The sequence below is a fragment of the Sminthopsis crassicaudata genome, chromosome 2 (assembly GCF_048593235.1).
Source record: "Sminthopsis crassicaudata isolate SCR6 chromosome 2, ASM4859323v1, whole genome shotgun sequence".
In the NCBI taxonomy this organism is placed as follows: Eukaryota; Metazoa; Chordata; class Mammalia; order Dasyuromorphia; family Dasyuridae; genus Sminthopsis; species Sminthopsis crassicaudata.
This window is the reverse complement of record NC_133618.1, coordinates 189,371,008-189,398,225: the sequence shown is the minus strand read 5'-3', so window position 1 is coordinate 189,398,225 and position 27,218 is coordinate 189,371,008. Positions and strand designations below refer to the sequence as shown.

Sequence of the window (27,218 nt, the reverse complement as noted above, 5' to 3'; positions counted from 1 at the left end):
CAGGTTGTCTGGAGAGATGGTAGGTCTCTTTTAATTTAATAACTTCAAGCAAGGGATATTGTTGGCAATATTGGCAAGTGATTCTTAGCCAGGTAAACATTGGCTTTTGTGGGTCTTTTAAGGAAAGATTCTAAAATTTGGGATTCTGCAATCCTTCCAGCTCTAAACAAAATCCCAAATGGAGAAACAAGAAAGGTATTCACCAAAATATTTCTTGTAGTCTAATCCAATCCTACCTTAAGTTTTCTGTGTTAACTGAAAATTGTTTTAGAAACAACATAATTGTCCAACCAGATTGTAGTCTTGTTCTTAACTTTCAGATCCCTCCATATTCTGGTTTGTTCCTGCCCATGCTCATTCATGAATTTTCAGATTGTTTAGGAAATTATAAGTAGATGAGTTTGATTGAAGCAAAGGACACAGGATAGGGAGAAGATTGGAACAGCTGTAACAAATTTAGGTTGAAGCAAAGCACAGAAAACTTTTTAAATAGCTTTTATTTTCAAAATATATGCAGATAATTTTCAACATTTTCCCTTCCAAAACCTTGTGTTCCAAATTTTTCTCACTCCCTTCCTCCATCTTCTCCCCTAAACAGTAAGTAATCCAATACATGTTAAACACGTGCAATTCTTCTATGTATATTTCTACATTCATCATGCTGAACAAGAAAAATCAGATCATAAAGGAAAAAATGAAGGGAAAAAAGCAAACAACAAAAAGAGTTGAAAATATTACGTTGTGATCCACATTCAGTCCACACAGTCATCTTTCTGGATGTAGATGGCTCTCTCCATCACAAGTCTACTGGAATTGGCCTGAATCACCTCATTGTTGAAAAGAGCCACATCCATCAGAGTTGATCATCACATAATTTTGTTGTTGCTATGTATAATGTTCTCTTGGCTCCACTAACTTCACTTAACATCAGTTCATGTAAGTCTCTCCAGGCCTTTATGAAATTATCTTGCTGATCATTTCTTATAGAACAATAATATTCCATAACATTCGTATACCATAAATTCTTCAGCCATTCCTCAATTAATGGGCATCTACTCCATTTACAATTCTTTGCCACTACAAAAAGGGCTGCTACAAACATTTTTGCTCATATGAGTCTTTTTCCCTTTTTCATAATCTCTGGAATACAGACCCAGAAATACTGCTGGATCAAAGGGTATGCACATTTTGATAGCCCTTTGAGCATAGTTCAAAATCACTCTCTAAAGAGAGTTCATAACTCCACCAACAATGTGCTAATGTATCCCAGTTTTGCCACATTCTCTCCAACATTTATCATTATCTTTTCCTGCCATTTTAGCCAATTTGAGAGGTGTGTAGGGGTACCTCAGAATTATCTTAATTTGCATTTCTCTGATCAATAGTGATTTAGAGCACCTTTTCATATGACTACAAATCGTTTCTTCATTTGAAAATTGTCTGTCATATCCTTTGGTCAGTTGGAGAATGGCTTGTATTATAAATTTGAGTCAATTCTCTATATATTGTAGAAATGAGGTCTTTATCAGTACTGCTGGATATAAATTTTTTCCCACTTTTCTGCTTCCCTTCTAATCTTGTGTGCATTGGTTTCGTTTGTATAATTTTTTAAATTTAATATAATAAGAATTATCCATTTCACATTTTATAATGTTCTCTAGTTCTTCTTTGGTCATAAATTCCTTCTTTCTTCACAAATCTGAGAAGTAGACTATCCCTTGTTCTCTTAATTTGCTTATAGTAGTATCACTTTTATGTCTAAATCATGAACCTATTTCAACCTTATGTAGGATGTTAGGTGTTGGTCAGTGCCTAGTTTCTGCCATACTATTTTCCAAATTCCCAAGCAATTTTTGTCAGATAGTGAGTTCTTATCACAGAAGCTGGCGTCTTTGGATTTATCAAATACTAGATTACTATAGTCATTGACCATTGTGTCTTGTGAACCTATTCCTATTCCACTGATCAACTAATCTGTTTCTTAGCTAGTACCAAATAGTTTTGATGACTATTGCTTTATACTATGGTTTTAGGTCTGGTAAAGCTAGGCTACCTTGAATTTTTTTTTTCATTAATTCCCTTGAAATTCTTGACCTTTTCTTCTTCCAGATGAACTTTGTTACTATTTTTACTAGCTCTGTAATTTCTTGGCAATTTGATTGGTATGGCTCTGAATAAATCGATTAATTTAGGTAGAATTGTCACTTTCATTCTATTCACTCAGCCTACCCATGACTTCCAAATATTTTAAGTTATCTATAGTTATTTTAAATGAAATTTCTCTTTGCATCTCTTGTTCCTGGATTTTGTTGCTAACATGTAGAAATGCTAATGATTTATGTAGATTTATTTTATATCCTGCAACTTCTACAGCAAGCCTTAAATGCAACATCTCCCCATCTCTCTCTTTTTCTCTCTGCTTTCTCTATTTCCTTGTTTTTGTCTCTCCTTCCTTTCCTCCCTCTCACACTCCTCTATTTCTGTCTTTGTCTATCTCTCTGTCTCTCTTTGTGTATATGTGTGTGTGTGTGTGTGTGTGTGTGTGTGTGTGTGTGTGTGTGTGGAAAGTCATAGGAAGATAACTGGAAACCATTGTCTTTTTTTAAAATGTGAACAGAGATGTATAATGAGAAGCTATAATGTGGCAGGAAGAAGGACAGACAGGGAGAAGGGATAAGAGGCTGGAGGCAAGGAGACCAAATGTAGGAAAGGCTATAATGGCCTAATAAAGAATGTCATAAAATCCCAGGAAAATGATCAGGGGAATAAAGCTGAAGAAACAAAAGATATTATGGAGGGAGTTAAATAATGGGATCCCCTACTCTCTGACTTCTTGTATGAATTTATTTTTCCCACTTAATATTTTTCCAATACATGTAAAGATAGTTTTCAACATTTATTTTTATAAGATTTTGAGTTCCAAATTCTTCTTCCTTCCCACTCCCCAAGACAGCAAGCTTTCTGATATAGATTATACATGTACAATCATGTTAAACATTTTCTCACATTAGTCATTTTGAAAAAAAAATCAGAAGAAAGGGGGACCATAAGAAAAAAAAGAACAAAAAAAGTGAAAATAGTATGCTCCAATCTGCTTTCAGACTCCATAGTTCTTTCTCAGAATGTGGATATAATTTTTCATCATAAGTTTTTTGAAATTGTCTTGGATCATTATATTTCTGAGAAGAACTATGTGCAATGTTCTCCTAATGCCACCATCAGATGAGGTAAGTCTTTCCAGGTTTTTCTGAAAACCAATTACTAATCATTTTTCATAGCACAATATTATTCCATTACATTCACATATTACACCTTGTTTAGCCATTCCCCAGTTCATAAAAATCCCTATTCCACTGATCCACCAATCTATTGCTTAGTCAGTACCAAATATCTTTTTTTTTTAACTGAGGCATTTGGGGTTAAGTGATTTTCCCAGGGTCACACAGCTAGTAAGTGTTAAGTGTTCTGAGACCAGATTTGAACTCAGGTCCTCTTGACTTTAGGGCTGGTGCTCTATTCACTGAACCATCTAGCTGCCTTGGTACCAACTATCTTTGATGATTATCACTTTATAATAAAGTTTTAGGTCTGTTATACTCTCTTTTGCATTTTTAATTATTAATTCCCTTGATGTTTTTGTTCTTCCAGATAAATTTTATTTTTTCTAGTTCCATAAAATAATTTTTGGTAATTTAATTGGTATTGATGGGGGTTGAGGTCCCTTTAAGATTCCTTTCTAATTGCCCAACCCATGACTGACCTTGATTCACAAATCCTGGTCAAAGGCACTCTTTGAATATCCAGGCCCAGCCCCACCATCAGCTCAGCTTCCCCAGCCCTCACCTGATCTGAGCTAACTGAAAAGTCCGCCAAGAATTTAGGGGTACTGCCCATCATTTTCTAGGTTTAAAAGAAACGAGCCGGAGCGCTTTCTTTGCAGGAGTCCTCCCAGCCAACACATGGTATCCTACCGACCATGTAAGAGTTCCTGCCTGCCTAGTGGCCACCTCTGGCCCTGGCGTCTTTCTAACTGAGCTTTACTTCCAATTTCTACAATAAACCTTTTATTTATCAATATAGGTTTTTGGGCCTGTAAATTCATTTACAGGGAACACTGTGCCTCATGGGATTATCTTACTATCTATGTGCCGAGAAATGGGGTTCCCCCTTTCCTTTCCCTCATTAGTATGACACTGAATAAATAAATTAAGTACCATTATTATTTTTATTATGTTAGCTTATTCTACCCATGAGCAATTGAAATTTTCCTTATTGTTTAGATCTGACCTTATTTGTGTGATGTATATATTGTAATTGGGTTCATATAGTTCCTAGATTTCTCTTGGCAGGGAGACTTCCAAATAATTTTATGTTGTCTACAATTATTTTAAAAGGAATTTCTCTTTCTATCTTGCTGCGGGGCTTTGTTGATAATATATAAAAATGCTGATTATTTGTGTGGGATTATTTGGTATTCTGCAACTTTGCTAAAGTTGTTAATTATTTCAAGTCGTTTTTTGTTGATTCTTTAGGATTCTGTAAGGATAGCATCATATGATCTGCAAAGAGTGATAGTTCCATTTCCTCATTGTTCTTGTGAAGTCCTTATCGTAGCTCCATTATTTTTAAATTGTTTTCCTTTTATTGCTTCCAATATTTTCCTCTTGATATGGGAGCTTTGAAACTTGGTTATGATATTCCTATTAGTTTTCTTCCTGAGATGTCTTTCAGGTAGTAATTGATGTATCTTTTCTATTTCTCCTTTGCCTTTCATGTTCTATCTTTTCAAAAATCCTACTCAATCGCCTTAGCTTCTTTTTATTTTGTGGTTAGATTTGCCTACTTCTGAAAGGGGGATATTAAAGTCTCCTATGAGTATGTTTTGCTGTCTATTCTCACTTAACTTTTCCTCTAAGAATTTGGTTGCTATACCATTTGGTGTATATATGTTTAGTATTGATATTACTTCATTGTCTGAGGTACTTTCTAGCGAAATGTAGTTTGCTTCCTTATTTCTTTTAGTTAGATCTATTTTTTCTTTTGCATAGTCTGAAATAAGTCTTGCTACTTTCCTCCTCTTTTTTTTTACTTCATCTGAAGCACAACATATTCTGTTCTAGCCTTTTTTTTCCCTTTATTCTATATGCATCTTTGGGTTCAAATGTGTTTCTCGTAAACAGCATATTGTAGGATTCTCTTTTTTAGTCCATTCTACTATCTGCTTCCATTTAATGGGAGAATTCATCTCATTCACATTCACAATTATGGTTACTAATTGTGTATTTCCCTCCATTCTATTTTGTCCCTGTTTATACTTTTTCTTTCTTCTTTCACCTTGTTCCTCTTAACCACTGTTTTGTTTCTGATCACTATCTCCCTCAATCTGTCCTCCCTTCTGTCAGCATACTCCATCCCTTTTCTTTCCCCTCTTATTTCTGCCTTGCCTTCCATCTGTCTTCCATAAGCACCTTGTCCCTTTTCTTTTCCTTTTCCTTTCCTATTTCCATATCCCTTTTCTTTTCCTTTTCCTTTCCTATTTCCATAAAGAGTAATGCAAATTTCTATACCCACGTAGGTGTTTGCTATTTCCTCTTTGAACTAAATCTGATAAGAGTAAAGTTCAAACAATGCTCACCCTCTCCTTCTTTTCCCTTTATTGTAATAGCTTTATTGCACCTCTCAATGTGATATAATTTATCCTATTCTTCCTCTCCCTTTCCTCTTCTTCTGATACAATACTCTTTTTAAAAACTCCTTGTTTTTTGTATGATATTCAAAATGGCTTTTGGAGTTTGAGACCAATTTATCTTTCCCTTTGAGGCTTCAATGTAAGAATTTTGACATTATTTTTCTTTTGGGGGGTTTGTGTTTTGATCTTCCTTATTTCCGGGGTAGCTTTCAATGGTCAGTTCTCTTTAGCTCACTTTAAAAATTATTTCATGACTTTTAAAATTGAATTCTGCTCCTGGAACACAGAGGTCATTGTCCAATGTTTCATGTGCTGGAGGCCAGGGCCTGATCATTCACTTTCTCAGGTGTTGGCAGCTTGTTCATTGTCCTGGGGTGCCTCCCCTATCCTTAGTTGTTCTGTTGTATTGAGGGTCCTACGGCTGACAGTTTGCCTTTTGGGCTGGAGCTCTAGGCTTCACAGCTAGTTGCTGTGTCAATAATATGCTGAGCCAGGATCAAAGAGTTTTAGTTGCTGGTCTGTGCTACAGCTAAGAGCCTCCTGAGGGCTTTCCTGGACATTGTATGCATTGGGCTACAGGCACCTTTTACCCAAATGAGACAAACCTTTCCTCAAGTCCTTCTAAGTTATCTTAAACTGAAAATTTGTTTCACTCCGTTTTTTGTGGGTTCTGTGCTCCAGAATACATTTAGAGAATTGATTTAACATCGTTTCTAAAGGAAACTGGAGAAAGGTCAGGTACTTTCCTCATTTTTCTCTGCCATCTTAATTCCACTCCAATTTATTACTTAGTCAAATTCTGTTTGGTACTGTTCACTTCTGTTTCACTGAATACTTTTCTTGTCTCTTTAACTATACTTGGACAGCAAATTTAACTTGGATTTCTTTTAGGTCCTCCACTTCATCTTCCATGAGCATATTTTAGGAAGCTAATCTATATTTAATGGTTTCTTATTAGGTTTACTGAATAGGAGCACCTGAAAAAGAGTCAGTTTTCCTACTCTTGTTTTGTATTCCCTGCATTCTAGTTCATGGCTATGCAAATGATAGACAGACATCTAACTAATTGTGCTACTCAATTAAAGTTGTATTGAATTGCATTGTATTAAATTAAATTAATATAGGATTATAGGGACTTTAAGAAGTTTTCAGTGGGATAATGTATAAGACACAGCCATAGATAAATAGTCTGGGACTATCTGTTTGCAATGAATCTTAAGCTTAAGGATCATGTAAATAAGAAACATTCACTGATTGATTTAGATTTCCCATATCAAAACCACATATTTGCAAAGAAATTTCACTTAAAACCTCTGTGAGAAAACTAGGTATGTTCTAGGACTAGACAAAGATAACAAGGATCAGGAATAGATGAGGTAGTACATATCTGTCATTAAAATAATATTAACAGTATATAACCCCTGTGATCTTCACAAAGTGCCACTCTGATACTCTCTTCTCACATTCACAGAGGAAAATTTGTGTGGAAATAAAACAAGAAAGTAGCTATGATTTGGGGGAAGGGGCAGGAGGAAGGAGAACGAACTAAACATTGAATCCAGTCTATATTGTACATGCAGAGCCAAGGGTTACATTAATATCATACAAGGCAGTATTAGCCTGCCAATAATGTTTGCCACTGTCATAGAAAATGTACAGTGCAGTATATAAATAGAAAAAAAGATTCTCTGTAAATCATGAAATCTCCAATCATTCCTAGTTGCTGCTATTTATCAATTTCATTGCCATAGATCATAAGATTTACTATCTTTCAAAAAAGTTCAGTATCACTGATCACAAAAGGAAAATAAAGAATGCCTATTTTTCATACTACAATATGCAATTAAATGATCCAAAGAACTGATCAATTAAAATCTTAGACAGATGCTGTGGATGTACAGTGAACTAGTCCAAGAATCAAATAAGACCAAAACAGTGAACTGAAATGTATGTGGGGAAATTTCTCTGTTTTCAATGACCCTAACCTTCTCTGTGAAAGATAGACTCTTCTTTAAAAAAAATTCTTCCAGTTGATGCTATATAGTTGCAAGTCATGGAATACTATAGTTTCCAAAAAAATACAAATACCAAGTCACCCAGAAAATAATGGAGAGATGTTTAATGAACATGAGTAGGTTTCAGCATAGTAGTTAGAAACTGCAAAATAATTTTCAAGGAAAAGTTTGACATAAAAAGGAGTCTATTCAAATGATAAGCAGCATGGGTCCTCCATAGCTATCCACAAAATGTCCAGAGATGTAGAAAAAAACTTTCCAATATGTTGAAGGAATCTCCTGTGGAGGATTTAGAGGGGAGAAAAGTCAAAAATCACACATAACCCTAAGTCCTGGTTAGGTTGTAATCTGTACCATTAGAGGAAGTAACCATATTGACAAAATCACAAATGTATAAAAGCCATGGGTCTATTCAAAAGGAATAAACCTACTCCTCCAGTGGGCCACACAGCACATGGCAAACAAAACTTTACCAAATACATCATAGAATCTCAGAGTAGAAAGGAACTTCTGAAGTCATACAGCTCAACTTGTAGAAACACTTCCTTGATTTTATAGAATCTAGTTCACTTGAAACTTTAATTAATTGTCCCTGACTCAACTTCCTAATTATCATGGAAAATAGCTTTATTAGCCTCTATGACTCCATCCTTTCCTATCTGACAATCATTTTTTCTTCATTGAAAAAGCAAAGCAAAATAAAAGTTAATGCCTCTATTTCATCTCCATCATTCATTATCATCATCTTATCTATCCTAAGCATGAATCCTATACCTTCTTTTCTCCTGTTTTCTCCCTCATATATATTTTTGAAACTTTTTTAATCTTCAGCCTTTCTTGTTGACTCATTCTTTGTACAGTTATCCTTTCCACATCATAATCTTCCCCATCACAGTTTATATCATATGTTGGCTTAAGAATTTAAATAGAAATTGTGGGGAGGTGGAAACCATAGCCAACATTCAAAGGCCAGAATATAACACAGAAAAAAAGTTTAGAAACTCAGAAATGCAAAAGAAAATATGTATGATATTGTATAAAATATTGTATAAAATCAACCTAATTTTACAATAAAGTACAATAAACACACCATAACAGAAAAAGAAAAATATTCACATTTCTCTAGTATGAAGGGAGGACCAAAAAAATTTACATGGATTTTTTCCAGATCATGGGAGTGCCACACTCTTAAGCCCCAATTATCTTGAAGGAATACTATTATTCTGATGTTATTTTACAAATCTATGTCAGGCTTTCATAATCACATGTCATTATCTTTCATTGCTTCCATCATTTATACTTTTTCTTAAAATCTAAGTAGAACTCCATATGTATCTCCATCATTCTCTTTAAGTGATAACTATTTTCTCTCATCAAAACTATTTCTCTTTGAATTGTGAAAACCTCACTTTTATAAGACCTTTGCATACCTCCTGACCTAACATTCCGTATTGAATATTAATATATGGTTTCCTACCTATTCTTTTTTAAACACTTTTAAATCTTAATTACCATAATCTAAGGTACATGTCTGACTATGCTTGCCTGGCTCTCCTTCTTTCTCTATCAGAAATTCTAAAGTGGAGTGATCAGTTATCTTTTTTAAAGGTTCTTACTATCTTTGCCATAGCCATTAGCCACCATCTCAGTGTTGATGAGAATAAATGGCCATGTTAAGGTCGTGGCCAAGGAAGGTGAAAGCTAACAACTCAACTTCATCACGAAATTTATTAAATTCCTATGTATAAAGCACTTTACTGGACCCTAGGGATTCAAAAGTTTTAAATGGCCTCTGCCTGCAAGAAGCATATACCTTACTCAGGAGTCAATATTTAAACATAGATGTAGATGTCAAGTGATCACTAACAACCATGTGCCTTAGGTACTTGTCTGAGGTGACAACTGAAATGAGCCCTGAAGAAAGTTAAGGATCCTAAGAGGGTGTAGATGAAGAGAGAGTACATTCTAGGCAAAGCAAACCAGTGCAAAGGCATAGAGCTGTAAATGGATTACACCAAATAAAACAGTTTGGCCAAAGGGGATTAATTAATTGAACTAAGTGAAGCAGCCAGTTAGTGAAGGGCTTTAAATACCACCCTGAGTAATTGGAATTTTAACCTCAAAATAACAGAGAGCAAGTAAAACTTTTGGACCAGGGAGTGACACAACTATATGAAAGATAGATTGGAAAATGGGCATGTAGAATGGGCATGTAGAATGCAAGGATAACAATTCATAGTCTTAAAATAGGCCAGTTGAGCCCTAAATTAGGGAAGTTGCCAGGTGAGTGGAGAGAAAGATGAAAGAGATACGATGGAGGCAGAATTGAATTTTTTTTCTCTTTCAATATTTCTATACACGTAGTTTTAGATTTCATTTTGTATTAAAATTTACCCACTTCAGAGTTCTGATCAGATTCTGTGATTTAAAATCCTAAAATGACCCAATTATGACTCATCATTCTGGGTAGCTGATGTCTTTGCATCAGGGAGTTAAGTCATTTGAACAAACCTTCAGTTTCCTATATTAAAAAGCAACCGGGGAAAAAATATGAAAAATAAAAAACAGGTTAACCAAATCATTTATTTTCCACTTAGTAGTGTGAAATAGTGGAAAGGGTGCTTGACCTGAAGTTAGGAAGATGTGTGTTCAAATAATACCTTAGCACTTGTTAGCTATGTGATCATGGGTAATTAATTTAACTTTCTCATGATCAGTTTCTTCATCTGTAAAATGGAGAAAATAATAACTATTAAATTGAGTTGTGGGAAGGAAGGAATAAGATCCTATGTAAAGTGTCTTGCAACCTTTATAGCTTTCTATTGTTTAGATCTAGCCAACAGCCAAAATTTATAAAGAGAAAGATAAAGGATTCAATTATTCAGTTCATCTTTTGATATTTTCTGCAAATTGCTTCTCTAAGTCTTGCTTAGGGAAAAAAACACATTCTAATTACATCCAGAGATTAGAGAGTAAGAAATCACAAATCTTCTGGTACTGATTAGGGAAAAAAAGAACTTTTAAAAAACTAATTAGCTTTACATACAGTATCTGGTATCTTATTTGATGTACCTTTTTTTTTGTTGTTGTTTCTTTCTAATTAGAATCACTTATCTTCATACTTTTCCAATGAAATGCAGTTCCTTCTTTGGCTCCTCTGTGATGTACTGAAGAACCTCTGTGATGTGCCACAGAGCTTTAGAACTTTAGAGTTGTGTGCTTCTTCTACCTATTTCATTCTCATTTCATATTCACAGGATCACTGAGCTGTAGAAATTACAGTTGGAAGGGACTTTCATATTAATCTATCCAAATCTTTCTTCCAAAAAATGAGAAAACCTCTAGTGCTTAATTAGCACTGTGCCAAGCATATGTAGGCGCTGAATAAATGTTTATTTATTGATTAATTGTTTGAAAACCTTAAGCAAGGTCACACAGGAAGTAGAAGAAGCAGGACTCAAAGTTCAGACATCAAAATGAGTGTTACTTCCACCATTCTTGTTTAGTGGTTTTCAGTTATGTCCAGTTCTTTACCCCCTTTTGAAATTTTCTTGACAAAGATGAAGTGGTTTAATCATTTACTTCTCCAATTCATTTTATAGAAGAGGTAGGCAGACTTATCCAGGATCTCTCTTCTACATTCTCAGTTTACAAATAAGGGAGTCAAGGTGTAGAGGAATTATGTGACATAAGTTTTGTGAAAGGTATTATTACTCTTATCATTTTACTTAATTTCATGACAATATGCTTACCCGGGTTCTGGATAATGGACAACACTCTCATGCTTTCCTAACCTCCAGTTGAATAAAACAAGGCTGTGTCCTTGCTCCCAAGCTTTTTAGCATGCTCTTTTTACCAAGATTTTCAGACATCTTCAATAATGACAAACATGACATCAAAGCCAGGTATCTCACTGATACTGGTAAATTTATTTAATTCAAAAAAGACTAAAAAGCCAAAACTAAACTGGAAGGAAACTTATTGCATGATTGTGGAAACAATGAAGCCTCTGAAACTGAGTTACAGCAAAGTATAGATTGGTTCTCTGTTATTTGTGCTAATTTTGGCCTAACAACACCAAAAAAACAGAGATTTTCTACCAGCCAGCCCTTTACCATCCATATGTGAAATCATCGATTATAGCAAATGGAAAAGCTTTGAATGTTGTGAATAAGTTCATTTATCTTGGAAGCATACTTTCCAAGGATGCACATGTAGATGATGAGATTGATACACATATTACCAGAGTTAGCTCTTTGGGAAGTTATGAAGGAAAGTAAGAGAGAGAAGTATTATACAGCCTACCAAACTGAAGGTCTACAGAGCCATTGTACTGACCTCATTCTTGTTTGCCTATGAAACTGAATTGCTTCCATATGAATAATCTTAAAAAGATTCTGTAGATCATCTGGCAGGAAAAGGTACCAAACACTGAGGTCCTTTCTTAAGCTAAACTGCCAAGCATTCAAACTCTACTGCAGATACTGCAATTCAAACACTGTTGGAGTGTCAGATGTGCTGTTACCTAATAGACCACTTTAAGGAGAATTCACACAGAGCAAGTGCTCACACAGAGGTCAGAAAAAGCAATACAATGACATCCTCAAGGTCTCTCTAAAGAAATATGGAATTGATTGAGTGAATCAGAGGCATTGTATTTTATGAATGAAGCAGAATTTCAGCAGCTCAAAAGAAACATGAGATACACATTTTTGGAGACATTTCCATGGGCATGTGGACTATTTGTGCCTAACTTATGATAAAAAACCTTCCAAACTTATAGTCATCTGATCAGCCACAGTTGGACACACTGTACCTTAATATCAACATGGTGATGTCATTTTGGTACTCTTCAAGAACAAAGGACCACAATCAACCAATCATTTTACTTTAGCACAACTACAAAATTACTTCTTTAGGTGATTCATAACATGTTTACTAAAAAATCATTCCTTTTCCTAATATACAAAACTTCTAAATGATTTCCAACAGCTATTGAAATAACTTTAAATGGCCATATGTGTTTTGGCAACAGTGGATTTCATATCTCAAGCTCTCTGGGAAGGAAAGGATGTCTCATCTGGCTCCCTAATGACTGACTTACCTAAAGAGAGATAGCAGCTTGGAATAGTGAACTGGGATCTGACCTAAAGGTGGATTCATGTTCCACCTTTGACATATTCATCCTGGGTGATCCTCAGCAAGTTGCTTAACTTCTCAATATTCTAAGCAATAATACTATAAATTGCAAAGATGCAGATCTTCATTAGTAAATGGAATTTGGAAGTTTCCTATACCAGTGAATTCCTAGGTGTAGCTCCTATCTTGTATCTAGATCTATGTCTAGCTTTAGCTATAACTATGAGAGACAATATCACATAAAAGGGAGAGAAGACAGGAAGAGATTCAAGGACCACTTCTGCAATCTATTGGCTATGCAACTCAGGTCATATCATATAACCTTTAAGTACTTTATTCAGTTCTCTAAGACAATAAGTTGCAGAGTAGATACCAACCAGCAAAACATTTTTTTCTAACTAAAATGAATATCAGAAGGCAGCTAGATGTCACAGTGGTTAGAGCACAGGTCCTGGAATCAAGAGGACCTGAGTTCAAATCCAACCACAGACACAACAATTAATAGCAGTTTGACTCTGAATAAGTCACTTAACGCCAATTACAAAAAAAAAAAAAAAAAAAAAAAAAAAAAAAAAGGATGTCAGGGTTACAACAGAGTCAATTCATTTGAAGGCATTCACCATTGACTTGGAAATTTTAGGGTCATTACTGGAAATTTCTCCACACCTAGTTATTTATTTATCCAAATTTACATGGATATTCATATCCATTTCTGGAACACTATTGGTATAATGGTTCTTGTATAAAACTCTATTTTGTTTTCCTTTGCTAGTTGGAGTAAGAAGGAAGAATCCAACTATGTGATTTCATTAGTGTGAGAAATTCTTTTTGAAAAAGCTTTTTTCAATGATAAAAATCAGTAATAATTCTTAGAATTGTCTGGGGTACTGAATGGTTGGGTTAATTGTCCATGGATACCACAGCTAGTAAATATCAAAAGCTGGATTTGAACCCAGGACTTTTTGACTCCATGGCTAACATTTTATTCACTACAATGTGCTGCTTCTCTTTGAATACTGATAAATTCAATAATTAATAATAATAATAATAGCTATATGTGTATATATGCTTTAATGTTTGTAAAGTACTTTACCTATACTATCTCATGGGATACTTAAAACAACCCTGGGAACTAAGTCATATTCTTACCCCCATTTAAGATGTGAAGAAGCACATTAGCAGAGGTTAAAATGTCATTGAGGGGGGGCAGCTAGGTGGCGCAGTGGATAGAGCACCAGCCTTGAATTCAGGAGGACTGGAGTTCAAATATGACCTCAGACACTTAATACTTCCTAGCTGTGTGACACTGGGCAAGTCACTTAACCCCAGCCTTAAAAAAAAAAAAAAAAAAGAAAAAAATGTCATTGAGGGTTGCACAATTAGTGAATGTCAGAGGCAGGATTCAAACTCACTTCTTTTTGACTCCAAATCCATTACATTGCATATCACATAAATGAAAAATGATTTGCTTTCTTCCCCCTGCTTCTATCTATTGTTTCAAAGTTAAAAGTCAGGAGAGACCTAGCTTTGAATTCAGCCTCTTGCACTTATAAAATGTGTGGCCTTGAGTAAATTATTTTACCTGTTGGTTGTCCTCACCTCCAAACTGAGGATAAAAATACCATATGTACCTGTGACAGAACTATTGTGAAAATCAAGAGCAATAATGTATATAAAGTGCTTTGTTAACCTTAAAATTCCATTTGAATTTCTATTATTATAATTATCCCACCATATCAAAGAGATGTTACAGTATCCGAAGAGTTCTAGACTTGGAATCATGAAGGTATGGCTCTAAATCTTACCTTAGATGTATACTAGCTGTGTAACTCTGAGAAAGTCACTAAATCTCTTTAAAACTCACTTTTTTTATTTATAAAATGAGGGTACTAATAACACAGTATGATAAGACTGTTACAAGGATCAAATAATAAAATCAATGTAAAAAATTATAAAATAAAGCACTTTATAAACTGGACATTTGTATTATTATTATTCATATTCAAGACCTACTTCAAATGCCATGTCCTCTGTGAAGTCTTTTATATTTTGGGCAGGTTGGATGATAAGATATGTATCCCCTAAAACTCTGTCATGGACCCTCTTTTTATATACCAGTGATGAACACATCAGCTCCCATGGGTTGTTATCATCTCTCTGCCAAAGATTCATAGATCTGTATATAATATCCATCTCCAGTCTTTCTCTTGAGCTCCAGTCCTCCAATCAGAAACTGTTTTCCAAACTCTTGCACCAGATATCCCATTAGCTTCCCAAATTCAACTTTTGTAGAAAAAACACTTTATCTTTTCCCCAAAACCTCTCTTTCAAACTTCTTTATTACTATTAAGGTAAGTGTTTCAAAGAAGATTTCAAAGAGATTCAAAGAAAAAGCATAAGTTCAATGTCACCCAGCCCAATAAGAAGAAAGAATAACAGAATTATCCTTTGATACTTTGTAGTGTGCTTTCAACTAAATAGATTATAAACTACTTGAAATCAGCTTTCATGTCTTTTACATAAGTACTTGTGTGTTCACTTCACAAAGTAGGCAATTTATAAAATATTTGTTTAATTGCAATGGCACATAAGTTTCAGTTGGAAAAATGTTTTATTGTAACTCTATAAAGCTCTGTAAAGCTGTAAGAAATTAATTTTTTAAAGGTATAAGAAATTCGGGGAGAGGGGGGAATGCCAAGTACAGTTCACACCCTTTGCTTAATGCTAATCAGGTTGACAAGGGTTTATTATTGCTTGTCACTTATACTTTGAACATAGAAGTTGGTCTGGTTTAATTTTCTTTTCATGCTCCAATTTCTTTCAAACTCATTTTTCAGAGTTGCCCAAACTATAGTCACTCACTCTCACAATCCTTGCAATAATAGGGTAAGAATCAAGGCTGGCAGCTGTGTTAGCATTTTCCCCTTCCAACATAATCATTATCAGTATCAACATTAGAGATGCAAACTAGCATCAGGGGATCCAGTTCAGTTGTTCAACCAACATTGCCAATTGTTTTATTGCCAACTATGTTCCTTTTTAATAAAATTCCATCACACATGAATTAGAGGAAGAAGAGAATTTAGAATCAGTGGGTAGTCTATAACTAGCAATCATCCACTATGACTTTTTTTAATGTTACTTAATTTTTGAAAGAAAATATATTTTATTCAAATTTCACAATCCTTTTTCCTAAAGAAAAATAATCCTAATATAATCATAACATGTTATTTATTGTATTGTATGGTTAGCAGAGAGAATATCATCAAAAAACATTTGTATTAAAATGATAGCCTTTTGTTTGAGGGAGAAGCCTAAAGTTATTGAGTACTGTTCACTCTCCTCCTATTAAATGCCAGATATCACTTATTGTCCAGTTGAAGAATTTATTAAAGATACATATTTTGATAGATCAATTATATAGATTTCCTGTTGAACTAATTGTCAGTTTAACCTATAAATAGCCTTCATCCACTTAGTTTTTCCCACATGGGTGTTAGAATAAATTATTTTGTGTGTTTCTAGATCCCATCTGGAAATTCAACACCATTCTAAGGCTTGTTTCAATCTACAAAATGCCATCAGAAATTAGGAGCAGCTAGAGAACTCCATTATTCTTGAGGAATCCTACATTCAATTTCTGTGGCCTGAATTTTATGCATAACAGTGACAAATAATGTTGTTGAGATTAAGTTCCTTGCTTTATGTCTCCCATAATTTTAATAATCAGCTATTTCTGTTGTTACACTTTATGTCAAATAGTTATCTCTGTCATCATTTAAGAAAAAATTTGTGATTTTTAACAAGTGCATGAAAGCCTTCCTATGGAAGGAAAATCTTCAATATTGATGTACTGAATTAAATGAGTTTTTTTAATAGTCAACAAATATGACAAAGTAAAATCTTGTATTCTCTCTACCTTTTAGTCAAATATGTATTCACAAATTTGTGGTCTGCTGTAAAATATTGTTTCCAAAAGCCTGTGTATTTTTTTCTCATAACTTAATCAAAGGTGCCCTTGAAATATGTTCTTGACATTGTTCTCATAAAAATTGTGTAGAGATGGGAAAGTATTCATATAAGTACATAGATTTTAAGGGTCTTAGATACATAATTTTTTAACAAGTATCCTCTGAGGTTTCTCTCATAACATGCTAATTAATTCCCAGAAGGTGGATACTACTCTTAAAAGTCCTGGGGAATTTAGCTTGTGATGCTGCATTCCTATATCTATAGCTCACCAGACTCCACTGGTCTGCTTCTCATTCACAATCAATCAATAACTCTTACCAAAGGTTTTGCTAAAATATCAAGAGATTAAAAAAACCCATACTAACTAAATGTAATTCCCCACAAAAACTTGAGTCATACTCTCCCACAAATATATATATATATATATATATATATAAAACACAATGGTACTAAGACATACATTTAAGATACATCTGTGGCATAAGAAACTTTTAAATTCTGGCTGATATAGTATAAGCTAGACATCTATTTTCTCTTTGTAAGAGTCTTCAAGCAGCTCCCTAAGGGTGCAGCATCTCTGATAGGTTGTTCAAATGGACCCCCAGAGTCTGCCCTTCTCCATAGTCAGCTTTTTTCTCTGTTTTCAAAAGTCCTATTCTTTTAAGATACTTCCTTCCTTGAGGCTTTGTCTTTCTATGTCTGTGTATATCTAATGAGTGTGTCTGCTCTGAATCTTCCACCGGATGCTCTCAAACCAGTGAAATCTTGAACTACTGTATATATCTTCCTCTGGATATATTCCTAGTGAAATGATTTATGTAAAGAGAAGGAGCAGAGAAAAATCCCTTTTTTTCCCCCACAGAAGTATCTTCCACAAAACTTATCTGAGCCTTGAATCCCTCTCATTCCCCAGGGCTAATCTATTTCAAGTGCCCAATGGCATAGCTAATTTGCTCGGCCAATTAACTTGTTCCCTTCTGACTCAATCATAGAGCTATTCATACTTCACAAATGGGTCAATGTGTATAAAGTTAGTTTAACACTTCATTTATATCTTGTGATTATATTCTGACCTTTCTAAGGGAGAAGGTTACTGAAAGATTAACTTCCTTACACTAATTTCCCTTAATTTTAATATGCTGTGGTCTAATCTTTCCTTTCCTTTTTTGGAGTTAAGGCATGTAATTTTGACTGGTTCTTTGGTATATCATCTCCTCTCTAACCACTTTGACCTTGGAACTCTGGACTTTAAAAATCACATGTATGCTACAAATGAGATTTCTCTTTGATAATGACATTTGGAATTGGTCAGTTTTTATTTTGATTCCTGATTCCAATTCATTTAATTAATTAAATAGTAGAATTCTATGATTTCTTAAAATATGCTATTTTATTTGTTGTTTTATTACAATTTTCTGCCATTGATTCTTAGTTCTGTTTTACAGATTGATTATTTTTATAGCTGATATCTTAAGTGTTTTTCAAGTTAAACTTTGCTCTAACATTTCTTAACAACACTGAATCTTTGAATTTTCTTTCTTTTTTTTTAGGGTTTCCACAGTTCTGCTAAGCTTTCCCAGATTCTTCTCTAAGGAATTTCATTTTTTATCTCTTGCTTCAATGCTTTGATAAGGCCTGCCAAAAATTTGGAGTTCTCATTCTCCCAAACTGCTAGTATCTTCCCACTCACAGTTATTTTGTGTATCCCTTATATATTTCCTTTTTTAGAAAAAAAATAAATAATATTTTCCCATTACGTGCTTCTTACATATACTAATATACATATATCTAGTACCCCTCCTTAGAATGTAAGAAGCTTAAGGACACAGACCATTTTGCCTTGTATACCTTGTATTTAATACAATATCTGATACATCAGTATTTCTTGATTGATTGAATGATTGATTGTGGGTTTTGCAAAATTATTCATTTTTGGAGTCTTATCCTGGGATTTTCTTACCCTATAAGCAGTGGTCCTCAAACTTTTTAAATAGGGGGCCAATTCACTGTCCTTCAGACTGTTGGAGGGCTGGACTATAGTAAAAACAAAAACTCACACTCTGTCTGGACCCAACCCATTTGCCATAACCCAGCAGGATGCATAAATATCCTCAGTGACCAACATCTGGCCTGCAGGCCATAGTTTGAGAACTCCTGCTATAATGTGTCTTCATTACATTATTTTCCTTTCTTTAGTCATTGCTTCAGTATTTTCATCATTTTGTCCCATCTTTTCAGTAACTTTTTCCTACTTCTGATCCCCACAAAGACCCCCTCTACCATGGACTTTACTAATGAATTCTCTTTTGAAGAATGAAGGTCTCTGGATAGTTATGAAAGAAAATTTTCTAGGATTGCCAAGCAAAGGCCTTTAGTGATTGTCCATCCCTCCTGAAATTAGTTTTAAGTTTCTGTTAAATTATTTGCCATTGTAGTTGATTTAGAAAAACATCAAAAGACTTGGGATTATGAGGGAAGATACAAAGAAATAGATGACAAGTGGAAATGGGCATAGTAGTCTCACATATATGTATATCAACATATATATGTGTATACGTATGTCTGTATGTGGGTGTGTTATCTCCCTTCCTTTACCATTATATACTCTAAGAATGATTACTTTCTTTCATAATTTTCAAGTTTTTTTATTTTTCCTCTACTTCTTGGAGATGAAAATACCAATGAAGCAAATCAAGAATTTATAAGATTTTTACATTGTTGGAAAAATAAAACTTTTAATAAATGTCTAGATATTAAAAACAATTATTTGCCACTAAGTGAGGAGCTGAGTAGGTACCAGGAACTGCTAACTTTAATGGAATCTGGTATAGTCAGTGAGGATCATTGATGCTTTTTGCATTAAAATTATACTTTGTTCTGCTCCCCTGAACCACCATTCTCTTTTAATTAATATAGTAATTTATAAGGAGCCAATGTAAAGTAACAATAGTAAGATTAAAAGGGGAACCTAGAAGTTACTTACAGACTGTCCCCACTGGATCAAAAGCCCTTAATATAAAAACTACATCATATATTAACTAAAATCACATTATGAGATTATATGCTAAATCAGGAGAGATCATGTAAGCTTTACCATCAGAACTTTTAGGTCCTATAATATGTAAATCTAAAATAAGCTCCAAATAGATATCCTTAATAAAACCAGAAGCATTCCACTTGATATTGATAATTTTGAGATGATGTGGATATTTTACGAATTTAATTTTAAAGTCTTGCTGATAATTTTTAGTATGTTAATGAACTAATTTGAAGGTAGCCCTACTAAAAACCCATGGAAATAAGGTCCCAAACTCCTTCTCCCAAACCATCTTCCATCTCCTAAGCATCTCCATATGGCTCAAATGCTTTCAACTCTGATCCCTGGTTATGTAAGTGATTTTCTGCCTCCTCTTTCCTTTCCCCCATTGCCTGCCTTTCTTCATCACACTATGCCCATCTCCACAACACCTGCCTCTGATCCCTCCTCCCATTTTACCATTTGTCTCTGTACTTTCTGTGCCATTTGTTCCTGTTTTCTACATTAAAGGCACTACATTAAAGTATGATTTCAACCTTCCTTCTTGTTGCCTTTGTGGTCTTTCCTGGCAAATACCCAAAAAATCAGGTATACATATCCCCATTTCATAATTCCATAAATTAATTAGCAATTCAATTGTACACTGTACTTATAGTTGGTTTCAAGTTTTCATTGATTCAGTATCTATTGTAGTCATTAACCATGATAATATCATAACTGGTAAAGGGTGGGAATGGGCTTTTGTAAAACACATGAAATAAAATATAATTTGAGACTTTTGCTTTTCATTTTCAGAGTTGATTATCATGTGAGAATTTCCTTTTTCTTGTAACTGTTTATTGCTACTATTCTACTTCATGAAGTGCATTTCTTACTATTTTGGAAACAGAGAAATAGATATAGAAGGTAGATTGCTGTGTATGAGGAACAAAAAGAAAGTCATTTTTGAATAGATATGTTTGAATTTGAAATGTAGGTGGGAATTAGGTTCTAAGTCACCATTCCTATGCAATCCCTCCTCAATTTCATCTACCTAAACTCATTCACAGGACTTGAAAATTCACTTTGCTGGCTATGTAATTTATTTAAAAGATCAGATTACATTAAAAAATAAGTGATGCTCATCATGTAATACTACTCTAATTATCTGTCTTCATGCCTTATTTCTCCCTACTAAATCATAAGCTCTGGGGGGGACAAGGACTATTATCTTATCTAAACTTTATATCTTCTTAACATAGTGATTTGTAATATCTAGATATTTAATCAATGTTCATTGATGAATGAGCATTTTGTTATCAGAACCTAAGAAAATTTTAAGTAGAACCAAGAAAATCATGCAGAAGATCCAATATAAATTGCTGCTTCTTTAAATTTTTCATTGACTTCTAATGCTGTGCCTATTTGGCACCAAGGCAGAAACTAATCCAACTGCCTAGTTAAATATAATTATAAATCTACTTACCTAACTTTACACAAAAACACACATATATGTACACACATACATTCACAAGCAAGCAGGGTTTTTTTTAAAGGTAAATTGTATCAAACATGTTTTTGTCCAAACTAGATTGATAGCATTTTCTTCTAGGGGATGCTTTGCTATATTGAAAAGCAGTAAAAGTGATTAATTTCTTGCAATTATGCCCAAGTATGCCCACAGATAAGTATTTATACATATATATTAACTATAAAATAATTTTAGGTTTGGAAAATAGTAATAACTAAAGAGATATGGAAAGGCTTTCAGAAATAAACATCTGTTGCATTTAACCCTGTCCCATTCAATAAAATGAATACAAAATAAATTATTACATAAGCCTCACTGTTCCAAAGCTTACAATCTAATTGGGAAAATAATATATCCATACACAAATATTCTAGTAATAAGGAGTCCTTCACCTCGAAATCTTTATTCTTGATTTTATCTAACCTTGGATAGATCCTTGGTGTTTGCTTCTGAGTCTAACTTATATAATCTGTTCTCCTGATAGAATATTTTAAACCATTACCAATTGTTTTGATGATTAATGTTTTAATATATATTTTGTACTCTGGTATTACTATGCTCATTTCATTCCTACTTTTTTTTTCATGGTTTCCCTCAATATTCTAAATATTTTAATGTTTATGATAAAAGGCCAGGAGAAATGGGTAAAAATAATAAATGCCATCAGGGTCCAGTGAAAAGGAAATTGAATGAATACTTGAGAAGTCAGAAAAGACTTTGTGATAGAGTTAGGTCTTGAAGAGGTGGAGGTAAATAGTAAGGACATTCCAAGCAATTTTTAAGGAAAGTGAAGAAATGGATCTGAGTAAAGAAGAGGCCCAAAGAGACCCAATGGCCTACATAAAGTCACAATTTGTTAATTAAAAAATAATTAGAACTATTGAAAAATCAAATGGACTTCCTCCTCTGAACATCACAAATTCCTGCTCATCAAAGGTATTTAAGGAAAGGTTTTTTAGCTATTACATACTATATAGCATTAGATTATTATCTTGTAAGGAAAGCCTGGTATCATTGAAGTTCAGTGAGCTCTGCAATAAACCTGCTTCTTCAACTTTTCCCATTCATGACCTCCTTTTCACCCAAGAAATTTTTATATGATCCTTGATATATAGGTATATAAAATACCTATGTAAATCAAACAATTATTTATAATAATTCATGATTTCACAACCCACACATTAAGTTACCAGATCCTATATGTTAGCCACATATGAACCACAGTTGAAGAAGCTGGAATATAGAGTTAAGAACAATAGATATAAAAGTGAAAATGTCTAAATGTGAATCTAAATTCTGCTATACACTTAACTATATTTTTGGATAAGGAAGTTCCTCTACATTGGGCATCTTCAAGAAAAGGCTCTATGATCAGATGTGTTATAAACATGAATATGCTGATATCAATTCTCTCTCTCTCTCTCTCTCTCTCTCTCTCTCTCTCTCTCTCTCTCTCTCTCTCTCATTTTGTTTAACAACCGACTCTATATATAATTTCACTTTTTGTGAGAATTTTTTATTAGGGTGGGAGATCTATGCTTTCTTTCATATGACTTTTATAATTTATAAAGTCATAATTCATATGACTTTACATAATTTCACATGTGGTTTCTTAATGGGGACTTTTCCCAGTCTTCCTTAATGCTAGTGCCTTCCTTCTGAGACAACTTTCAATTTGTAACCATGTATATCTTTTTTGCACCTTGTTGTTTGTGTGTCATATTCCTTATTAGATTGTGAAATTTTAAGGCTTTTTTGCTCTTCTTTGTATCTGGAGTACTTAGTGTAGTACCTAGCCTATAAAAGATAATAAGTTGCTCTTTGAATTCACTCAACTTTCTTCCTTCATATATTTTTTCAACTTTCTTCTTCTTAAATGGAATCCCTTAATTCCCCCTACATATTCTCCTTATCAGTTTTTTCTCATGATGCTTATCTTATCCTGAATGTAACATCAGTCCCTGTGCCCATTGGTATAGGAGTCTCTCCTCATTGGCCAAGATGAATGCCTTAACTTGTGGTTATATTACTAATGAGCCCCAACTCTTAACATAATTCCTGGACCACAGTAGGGGTCTAGTAAATGCTTATTGACTTGTACATAATCACAGAGAAAAGATTTTGGCAATAAAGAGAATTGATGGGGAGAAAAATTCTCCTTCAAGTACAGGAAAACTAACTAATACTCATTCTCCCCTTTTAATTCTAACTTTTTGTAATTGTTGAAAGTTTTCCTATCGAAAGATAAGGTTGGGTGAGTAGTATAAAGCCGGTTTACAAGCTGCCTTCATTGCCAAGATGACTGGTTTTGACATTGGTAGGCAGTGGGATGCCATTGGAGGTTTTTGAGCCAGAATGTAACATGGGGTAGCGGGGCATGGTCCTGGAGAGGGAGTCAAGAGGCCTAGGGTTCTATTCCTTTCTCTTCCACTAACTGGCTGCGTGACCTTGGGCAGTCCATCAGTTTTTCTGACATTTCATTTCCACTTCCACAAAATGAGAAGCTTGCATTCGCTGAGCTCTAAAGTCCCTTCCAGTTCTAACATTCTATGGTTCTATTATTGTCAGTGCTTAGCACCACCCTGGTTACAGCTGTGTTTAGGAATGATTTTGAGGATAAGAGATTGCACATGAGGGCTAAGAAGGTGTTGCCAAACCACCTCTCACAGAACTACAGACCTCTTAGGGGGTTACAAAGCTGAGCATTCTCCCATGGTCTGTGTCTCCATACCTTAGTGTTAGAAATCAATGGCCTACTTCTTGGCTTGCTGGAAAAACTGATCGAAACAAGAAGTTCTCTTTACAAAGAAGCTCTGTGGGATTTCCAAAGAGATTTGTGTTCAGGGACTGCCTGTGGTGAGTGGAATAGAGCCTTCTTTTGGCAAAAGATGCTGTTAAAAAGTTTCCTACTTTACATAGCACCAGGAAGCAGAGCTGCACCACGATGTTTGACTACAGCTTTTTGTTATCGTTGTTTTTAAAGGCACTAGTGTTTTTCTCCTTAGGTGGATAAGCAAGTCTAAACAGCTTTCCTAAATTAAGAGTCTTAAATAGCCAGTTTAGGGAGCTGTTATTACTGAAAGCTGTAAAAAAAAAAAAAAAAAAGTGGGGGAGGAGTGGGGAAGTGTTGGATTCATTTGAAATCCATGACTAATATGAGCAACCTGAAGGTGACCAAAACAAACAAACAAACAAAAAAAAAAAAAAAAAAACAACTTTCTATATTGCTTAGTATTGACAGGAATTTCTAAATCATGTGGAAATAGATAAGAAAGATAGTTCAACGCAATGGGTTAATTCAGTAAATAGGATAACAAATCTAGTCTAAAGTAGACATCAAAGGTCATCTGGTTCAACCCTCTCATTTTACAAATGAAATTAAGGCACAGAGAAGTTAAATAACCTACTCAGTACAGCAGATCGCAAGGGCGAGAGATGGAATTTGAACCTAGATCATAGAATCAAGGCTTCTTCTATTCTACCACATAAATAATGATCTAGAGCCACAAATACCCTATATGAGGCCAGTATAAAACATCTCAAAAAAATAACAATTTTGAGACCTTGTTTCCTTGCCTGCAAATAATAATAATAGCTACTATTTATATAGCATTTTGAAATCTGTAAAGCATTTTATGTAAATTATCTTACATGATTTTCACAGCAATTGGGTAGGGAAGGTAATAGTACTTTCCATTTTGCAGATGAGAAAAGTGAGGATGACAGATTAAGTTATTCCTACAGGGAGAGAGGATTTTAATTCAAGTCTTCCTGATGCTAAATCAAGGATAGTATTCATTAAGCCATCTAGCAAAGCTAGATTATTGGACTAAATAGCCTCTAAATTGGATAAGTAAAACAACAAGCTTATGGAAAATATGAGGGAGAGAGGAAAATTAACCAGCATTATGAAAGATAATTATTAGTAGAAATCAATAAGATATAAAGTAAATGTAAGTAGCACTTTATATCTTAATAATATAGTTATGTCCTTCAGATAATGAATCACTTTTTTCCTGAAATTCACTTTAAGTATATGATATAATTGTCCCCAAGAAACTTTTGGCACTTCAATCAGTTCAGTAACGATTTAACAGTCTGTTATGTTGCTGGTACTGGTAAAAATAGTCCTTGCTTCAAAGACCTTATATTCCATTGGAGTGATAGGGGATACAGTATGTGCATAAATAATTAATCAGACATTTTAATTTATGTAAAATAATACAATGTAATTTCAAGACTTCTAAAAACTGGGAGAATCAAGAATGGTATCATCTAACATGTGACATCTGGGGATCCTAGAGGCTAAAAGAGGATATGAATTCTAGATACAGGTTACTGCTTGTACAACATTTTGCAAGACTAAAAGAATGCATGAAGGCGATTGAGACATCCTGGAAAAGTAGATAAGAATGAGAGTTAAATAATAGATAATTTAAATGATACTGAAGATTTTGCATTTTATCCCCTAAAAGTTATCTTTTAAAGTATTTTGAGGAGGCAGGGAGAGGAAGGAAGAGAAAAGGAGAGTTAGTGAAATGGAAGAACTGTATTTTAGGAATATGAAGAGGAATCAACATAGTATAATGAAAAATTCACTGAGGAGGCAGAGAACTTTCATATGAATTTTGGTTCTGCTACTCTCAATCTCTGTAACTTGAAACAAGAATTTAAGCATCAATTTCCTCTATGGAAAAATAAAGAAGCGAAATTAGATAATGTTTAAGACATTTTCTGACTGTACCTCCCATTATTCCTATAATTTCATTAGCATAAATCAAGACAAAGTGATAATATAGAAGTTTCTTTAAAAACTCAACAAATAAAAGTTTATTGGACTATAGTACTATATAGAAAAGTCTGATATAGTATAGTACTCCATACTAGCCTTCAATAATGATTTGGAAATGAAAAATTATCTTGAGTTGAGAAAGTAAGATTGAGCTAGCAAAGAACTTTTATTCACCCTCCATGATATCTCTAGATGATGCTCAGGAATCAGGTAGTAGGCACTATGGGGATAGAATGTTGAACTTGGAGTCAGGAAATCCTGAATTCAAATCCAAACACTTACTATCTGTGTTACCCTGGACAGGTCACAACTTCTCTTTGTGTGCCTCAGTTTCCTCATCTCTAAAATGAGGAAAATACTAGCACCTACCTCCCAGGCTATTATGAGGATAAAATGACATAGGCTAAGAAATAAGAGCCTCCCTCACTTAAGTCTAGTTCACGTAGAAGTTATGGCATCACCTTCCTGATGTCAAGGTCCTCTTCATGAACAAAGGAACAGTAGTTGTAACTACCCCACTGAGGACACAACTGTCAAGTTCCAATTAGAGAAGTTGGCTTCCTTCCTTGCTTCTTTATTTCTTTGCTAGCTTATTTCTTTCTTTCCTTCCTTCCCTTCTTTTTTTCCCTTCGCTCCTTCCCTCACCTTTCTCTGTCCACTTAGGGTATCATATCCTTACCTACAAGTACCCTGCCCCAAAGGAATGTAAATTTTGATTGCTGCAATCTTGTAAGATCTTGGGGTTTATGAGCTAGATTTCTTTCTTTCCATGCCTTAAATCCAAATCATTCTGACTCTCATAGATTGACCAACAATAGGTACTAACCAGTCCAAGGCTTACTTGGTCAGTGTTTGAGCCCTAATGGCTCAGAGTGTAAACAGCAATTTCTTTCAGTCTTGGCTAGAAACCCCAAGGATCTTCTCTTACCAGATTGAGTTTTTGAATAGGTAAAAGAAACCATTTTTTGTCCTCATTTCTTACCTAGCAATCTATACAAAGTGATCAATCCTCTTTCCAGTACTGAGTAGTACAACTGACTAAATCAATTCCCTCTGCTGCTTTT

The 27,218-nt window shown here is 34.3% G+C and overlaps 1 protein-coding gene and 1 long non-coding RNA gene across 3 annotated transcripts in view; one reads left to right on the top strand and one right to left on the bottom strand.

The window, feature by feature from the left end:
* LOC141555271 (uncharacterized) overlaps positions 1 to 27,218 on the bottom strand; it is a 109,784-nt gene that overhangs the window by 35,622 nt on the left and 46,944 nt on the right. The gene's annotated exons all lie outside the window — the stretch shown is intronic.
* FBXO25 (F-box protein 25) overlaps positions 23,971 to 27,218 on the top strand; it is a 158,154-nt gene continuing 154,906 nt past the window's right edge. Inside the window, exon 1 of one of the 2 annotated variants that reach the window (XM_074287991.1) lies at positions 23,971 to 24,218. The gene's annotated coding sequence lies outside the window, so the exon portion shown is untranslated. The remainder of the gene's footprint in view (positions 24,219 to 27,218) is intronic. The other variant, XM_074287988.1, reaches the window with a different exon arrangement.